The following is a 7,434-nucleotide window of genomic DNA, read 5'->3' as shown; positions in this document are numbered from 1 at the left end:
CTGTGGCGAGTTAGGACAGTGTAATTACGGGAAAAACCCATTTTTCACCCCAAAATCCCAATTTTGATTTCCCAATGCTCAAATTTGATCCTAAAGTTTGTTTAAACATTTCTAAACATGAAAAGACACTCAAAATCATGTAAAACTTACACCAAAACATTCTTCCAACAAAAATCACCATTTGACCCATTTTTATGAAAACCTCAAGAACAACACAAATTCATAACAACATCAAAGATTATGATTACCCAAGGTTTCTAACATCAACAACAACACCTCACAACATCAACAACAACAACCAATCATGAATTCATCACAATTCATCAATTTTTGGGCAAAACACAAAGCATACATATGTACATGATTTAAGCTTGCAATTTCATCATCAACAACTCAATTAACATTCAATTTACATACCCAAACATTGCATCACAACATAAGCACAAATTTACCAATTAATTCCACAATAATCAATTATTCAAATAAGCACTTAAGTAAAGAATTAGGGTAGAAACTACAACTAAGTGATTATGATCAAAGACTAACCCCCTTACCTTAATTCTTCACTAATTCAAACTATGGCTTCACTTTAGCTCCCACAACTTGAATCTCTAGCCCTCTCTAGCTCTCCTTCTTCAACCCTTTCTCTTCTCTTGCTCTTTCTCTTTCTACCTCTTCTCTCAAATGAAAATGTTGGTGTAAACCCTATTTTCTCTACAAACTAGAGTTTATATAGGTTCTACATAATTGGGCTCCACTCACAATATCTTAATGGGCCTAACTCATTTCTATTCTAACCCAAAATGTTACTACTCACTAAACGGTAAAAATAATAATAACGGTCACCTACCGGTAATAAAATAATCCACTACAACTCCCTAGCACTTAGTAAAATAATATTAGCTCTCACTAAGCACTAAAATAATTCCCGTCAAAATTACTAAATTACCCCTACTCGTAAAATGACCAAAATACCCCTGAGTCCAAAATGACTAAAATACCCTTCCACACCGATTTCTACGAAATCCCACCAAAATACACACAGAGGCAATTAATCACATACGAGCATATACAAACACACATAAAACAATTAAATAAATAATAAAATAAATCTAGCGAAAAATCGGGCTGTTACAGTATTCAACAATTTTTTGTCAAAGCTCATTGCATTCAATTTTATGCATTCTAAAAAAAATACTTTTTTTAGAAGGTACTTAATTGATATTGTGTTTGGCCTTGCTTCTCCTTAAAAATGTAGAGAAGCTGAAAAAAAAGCCGGGTCAAACGGCAGTTTTATAATAAGCGTCTTGTTTGCATATTTCCATCTCAATATAAATGTTACTTTAAAATATCAATATACTATTTATTAATATTTTTCACTAATATATTTTTATTTACTGAATTGCATTCTATTTAACCACTTCATTAACTACAATTATCACTTGTGTTTTAGAAAATGATATTAATTTTACCATTGAAATCAAATCGACCCATCATTGTAACCAATAAAAACTCAACCCATCATTTTTTTTTAAGAAAAATGCACAACTCAAATGTGACACTTAATCTAAGACGAAGGGAGTGGGAGGGAAGAGTATGGGTAAATAAACAATTTGGTCCCTCAAATTATACATGGATATGTCATTTAATTATAAACATTTTGAAGGATCATGATAATTATACTTGTGGTAAGCGCAATAGTATCGACCCTAGTTGTGATGTGTCCTGCAAGGTTCTATGTATTTGTTGGATTGTGAAAGTGATAGATCTCTGAAGAGCTTGACCCTAACCTTTATGTTAACTAAGATATATAAGGAAGTGGACTGACTGAAATGTGTTCCCATGTTCCATGCCAGCTCACCCCCTTTCTTCGACCACCCTCATCTTAGTCAACAATCACGTGCCTGAGGAATGGAATGACTTTGTCGATGTGTAACATTGACATTCTTTTCAGGTCGTGGGATCATCAAGTCGCTGACATCGAGCCATATCTTTATGGGGCCCTTTTCATGGTATTTGGGTGTTTATTGAACATCGCTAATATGGCAGACACGTGGAGGGGTCGCTCATCTTCTCGAGGAGATGTGTAGGTCCCTAGCTGGTGTAAATCTTACGGTGGTATACATCCACCTAAGCATGAGGCCTGGAAGGCGAAATGATTGAGTAGAGAATCTTTGGCGTTCTTATTTAGAAGTCAACTCCAAGATTAGTGGTATACAACTCCCCAAGCATGAGGCTTGGCAATGCAAAGTGATTGAGTTTGACGTTTGTTAAGGCATGATTAAGGTGACACGTAATCCCCTCCCCTCCCCCAAGTATGAGGACTAAATATTTGAAGTACTTAGAGGACACTTATGACATTGTTTTGCCCATTAGATGATGTTATGACTGCATTCTTGCATTACGTTATGACATGTTGTTAAGGGTGTTTCTTTTGTGGCAAACCTTTTAATTTGAGAGGGCCAAAAACAACCACATTGAATTTGAATGTTATGGGCCTCCACAAATATTTTTTTTCTTTTGCGAGGGAGATGTCCGTCGCAAATAATAATAATTTTTTAATTTTTATTTACGTTTGTGAGATACTAGGTTGTCACAAGCATTAATCGATTATTTTTACTTAGGTTGTGAGGGATCATACAGTAACAATGTTTAATTTTTTATTTATTCAGGTTGACATTAGTAACAAACGAGGCTTCCAAAAAGTTTGAAAAAAGTTTTTTGACAAAATATTTTGTTCTATATATATATCACTCTCTCATTTATCCGACATATTAGAATCTGCAAGTTGATCGATATGCGGCTATCCATCAAACCGTTAGGTCTATGACATCGGCACAAAATACGAATGATGTATTATGCGTCTAGGTCCTATTTGGTCCGATGGCTCCTCTTTGTCCATCTATATATTTACACTACAATATATATTTATAACAAAAATAATCCAAATCGACATATATTTAAAACAAAATAATCCAAATTAACTCAACAAATTATATCATAATAATCCACATCGACATATATTAATATTGCCACTAAATATAACAAGTAAGTTATAATTTAAATTATATAACAAACTGAAATACATTATATATAACAATCGTCATCTTCTTCATCTTCATTATATAAAAAATGCATGTTACAATTGAAGGTGCTGGAGGATTCAAAAGGGGTACATGCATAAATTTGAATTTAAGATAATGGGTGGGGTATTGGAGGATTTTGTGGGGTACTGGCAGAACTTTGAATGTTTTGACCATTGTTGGGGTAGCGGCATACTATCCGGGGGTACTGACGGAAATAAGATGTTGCCAGAATATCACTGGTTGATATAAATCCGCCAGTAACGTCTCCCCTTAACTGGATTTTTCAATGGTCATGTTTAATCTTTACTAGTGGAATAAATCTGCCACTAATGCAAGGCATATTGGTCCTTTATATTATTGGCTGATAAATCCACCAATAATGCTAATACACACACACACACACACACACACACACACACACACATACATACTAGACTTTTGACCCGTGCGACGCACGAGTCTTGTCGACTATAATAGAGACCAATGAATAATCTTTAACCCGTAAGATGATGAGTTGATCAATAAACACAAATTAGATTATTGGAGATACAATATTACAATCAAATTTGTTTTACTATGTCCTTCAATGACACTTGAATCTTATTAAATTTTACATTTTAGTTTTGAAAAACTAATCAATTAAAAACTGTTTTTTTTGAACAAACAAAAATGGAATATATATAATAACAACTGCAATTATCCCTGCACAAGGTGTGCTAATAAGGATATACAACCAAAACAGACTATACAACCAAAACAGGAATTACAAGTGGATGCCCATACAAAGGAGCGGTGTCTTCCACCAGTCAAGATAACTATACATAAAAGATGCCTGTTTCGATTTTAACCATAAAAAAGAAGTCAATTTAACCTTGTCGATGAGTTGAAGAGTGTTGGACCAAAATGTGTTTAACAATGAACCTCAAAGAGTTTTGATGATAACAAGGTATTAAAAATTGTAAATTGGACTAGCTAATATTTGTTCAAGTGTACAGGACCACAGTTAAAAATTTACATCATTAATTGGTTCTGAATGAGCAAATAAAGGGCAAAAGAAAATGAAGCTTAGACTATTCTGAAGGCAATACGCTCCTGAAAGTGGAAAGCGATCCTGAAGTCAAGCTGCTCCTGAAGATAGTAAAATCGCTCCTGAAGAAATAGTGCTCCTGAAGAATAGTGCTCCTGAAGACAAGAAGTCCAGAAGCCACATTATCAGAAGCTGCATCATCAGAAGCTACATCATCAGAAGCTGAAGAAGCTGCACCAACAGAAGCTGCAGAAGCTGCATCATCAGAAGCTGCCTCATCAGAAGTCATTTCACCAGAAGCTAAAGATCAACTGAATTTGCAAAAGATTCAAAGATTGAAGAATCTACATTGCAAAAGCTGTCTATTGGATTCGAAAACACAGCAGAAAATTAGTGGAACATTGCAACGGTCATTTCAAAGGTGTTTGAAGGCATGTGCTTGCAATTTGGACGAAAGCGTTGACATTGTACTATTGTACGAACTGTACAACCACCTTCTCCACTACTCTGTTTTGTGTCCACGCTACAAGACAAGAAAACAACTCCAGAATACGGCTTTGCCTGCATAGATGTTCCTTTGGATAAGGAATGGATTTCAAATTGGTTCTTCATAGGACAACAATCAAATCAGGCAAAAGATCATTGGTGAAAGATCAAGCTTCAAACAACGACTCTTTGGTGTGCTGGCAATTTCACAACGTCTCTTTCACACCTCTATATAAAGGAGTGAAGACTTAGAGTTTTGGTAATGCAAGAACGCTAATGCTGAACGACAGACTCTCAACATTTTTACAAGTGCCAAACCTCTGCTGAAATTGTTTTGCATTCACTTAGAATTTCTGTGTCTCAAAGTCATATCTTAGAAATTCTTAAGTCCATTGAGTCTGTATCTGATTTGTATTGTGAGCACCTCTGATTGTATATCAAGTGTTCAACCTTAAACAATTTTCTGTGTAATTTTGTTTAGTTAGGAAGTCTCTTGCAGTTGTGCTTGAGCAGGAAGGCTCTTGATTGTGTTTTTGAGCAAAGGAAGTCTCTAGCTTGTGTGCTTGAGCAAATGAAGTCTCTTGCTTGTGTGCTTGAGCAATTGTAATCAGATATTACTCTTAGTGAAATCTCCTTGGAAGTGCAAGGGGGACTGGACTACTTCCGGATTGTGGAAGGAAGCAGTATAATTGCTTTGTGTCGTTCTTCTTCTCTCTCTCTGTTTTATTCCGCTGCATTTAGATTCTGATTATCACTTCAGAAGCTGTCTCACTTAGCTTCTGATCAGTGTGTTCAGTTTTTAGGAGAAACGAAGAATTTTTCAAAACACAATTCAACCCCCCTTCTTGTGTTTTTCTCACCTTCAATTGGTATCTAGAGCCTTGGTCTGTTGTGAAACACTTAACCGTGCAACCGTCAAAGATCTGAGAAAAACATGTCTACTCCTCCTCCTACTGGTTCTGGTGATACTAGCTATAAAAATGTCTCACATGATTATAGTGATAGTAAGAAATCCAGTGTTGGAAAGATTCCAAAATTCAATGGAGATGCTGAAGAATTCTCTTGGTGGAAGACCAACTTTTACAGTTACATCATGAGCCTAGATGGAGAATTATGGGATATTCTGGAAGATGGTGTTGGTGATTTAGTCCTTGATGAAGAAGGAGCTGCTGTGGATAGAAAGAAACATACTCCAGAACTGAGGAAACTCTACAAGAAGCATCATATTATCAGAGGAGCCCTTGTCACTGTCATACCCAAAGCAGAATACATGAAGATGAGTGACAAATCCACTGCTAAAGCTATGTTTGCTTCTCTCTGTTCAAACTATGAAGGGAGCAAGAAGGTCAAAGAAGCAAAGGCTCTCCTGCTTGTACATCAGTATGAGTTATTCAAGATGAAGGATGATGAAACTATTGAGGAGATGTACTCAAGGTTTCAAACCTTAGTTTCTGGGCTACAGATTCTAAAGAAGAGCTATGTTGCTTCTGATCATGTAAGCAAGATACTCAGAAGCTTACCTGCCAGATGGAGACCAAAGGTGACTGCCATTGAGGAAGCTAAAGATTTAAACACTTTAAGTGTCGAAGATCTTGTTAGTTCTCTCAAAGTTCATGAGTTAAGTCTTAATGAACATGAGTCTACTAAGAAGAGTAAATCAATAGCTCTTCCATCCAAAGGCAAGTCATCAAAAGCTCTCAAAGTGGTTGAATCTGAAGAGGAAGAACAGTCAAGTTCAGATTCTGAACCAGATGTTGCTGAAATGGCCATGCTCTCAAACAGACTTAGTATCTGGCCAAGAAGAACAGAAAGTTTCTCGCCAGAAGGGGTAACTCCAGAAGCTCAAGGAAAGAAGATCAGAAGGGATGCTTCAACTGTAAGAAGCCTGGACACTTCATTGCTGAATGCCCTGATCTTTAAAGAGAAAAGTCAAAGGACAAGTCAAAGAGGTCTACATTCAAACCAAGCAAATTCAAGAAGCAGATTAAGCAGAGTTTAATGGCAACCTGGGATGATTTGGGAAGTGAATCTGGATCTGATAAAGAGGAAGCTGATGAAGATGCAAAGGTAGCTGTTGGGTTGGTAGCAACAGCAACTTCAGAAGCTGGATCAGATTCAGACTCAGAAGATGAAAACGAGGTATATTCTAAAATTCCCAGAGATGAACTTGTTGAGTCACTTAAAGAACTTCTTACACATTTTGAAGTAAGAACCAATGAGTTGAAGGATTTAAAAGAAAAATATGCTGATTTGGTACAACAGCAAAAATCAACTCTATTGGATCTGAAAGCTTCTGAACAAGGACTTAGGGGCTTTGACTTCATGTGTAAAACATATGAAGATCAGCTCAGGTTCTTATGTCAGAAGCTACAAGAAAAGTGTAATGAAAAACCTTTAAGTAACCATGAAATTGCTCTTGAAGATTTTATTATATCTAGCATTGACAGAAGCAGAGTAGCTTCTATGATTTATAACATTTACAAGAACAATGGCAGAGGAATTGGTTTTCTAGAAGTGAAACTTGAGAAAACCAATCTAAAATCTTGTTGTGAATGCATCAATGAAGGACTGAAAACCTTCTTTGTACCAGAAGGGGCTGAGTTGGAAACTGTCGTTCAATCAGAACCTGAAGCTTCTAGTTCTAAGGCTAAGATTACTTCAAAGCAAAAGAACTCTAAGTCAAAGGCTATGATCAAATCTGATTCCAAGACTTCAAAGGTTAGGATCCTGAAAAGATCAGAACCCATTCCTCAGAGTCTGGTGAAACCAAAATCTGAGGCTCTGAAGTCTAAGTTTCAGAAGAAGACAGTTACTGCGTCTGAAGTACCAAAACCT

Source organism: Medicago sativa, chromosome 3 (genome assembly GCF_051527215.1).
Source record: "Medicago sativa cultivar Bolivia chromosome 3, Bolivia_mono, whole genome shotgun sequence".
NCBI classification, from domain to species: domain Eukaryota; kingdom Viridiplantae; phylum Streptophyta; class Magnoliopsida; order Fabales; family Fabaceae; genus Medicago; species Medicago sativa.
The sequence above is the reverse complement of the archived record's forward strand: the minus strand, read 5'-3'. Positions refer to the sequence as shown.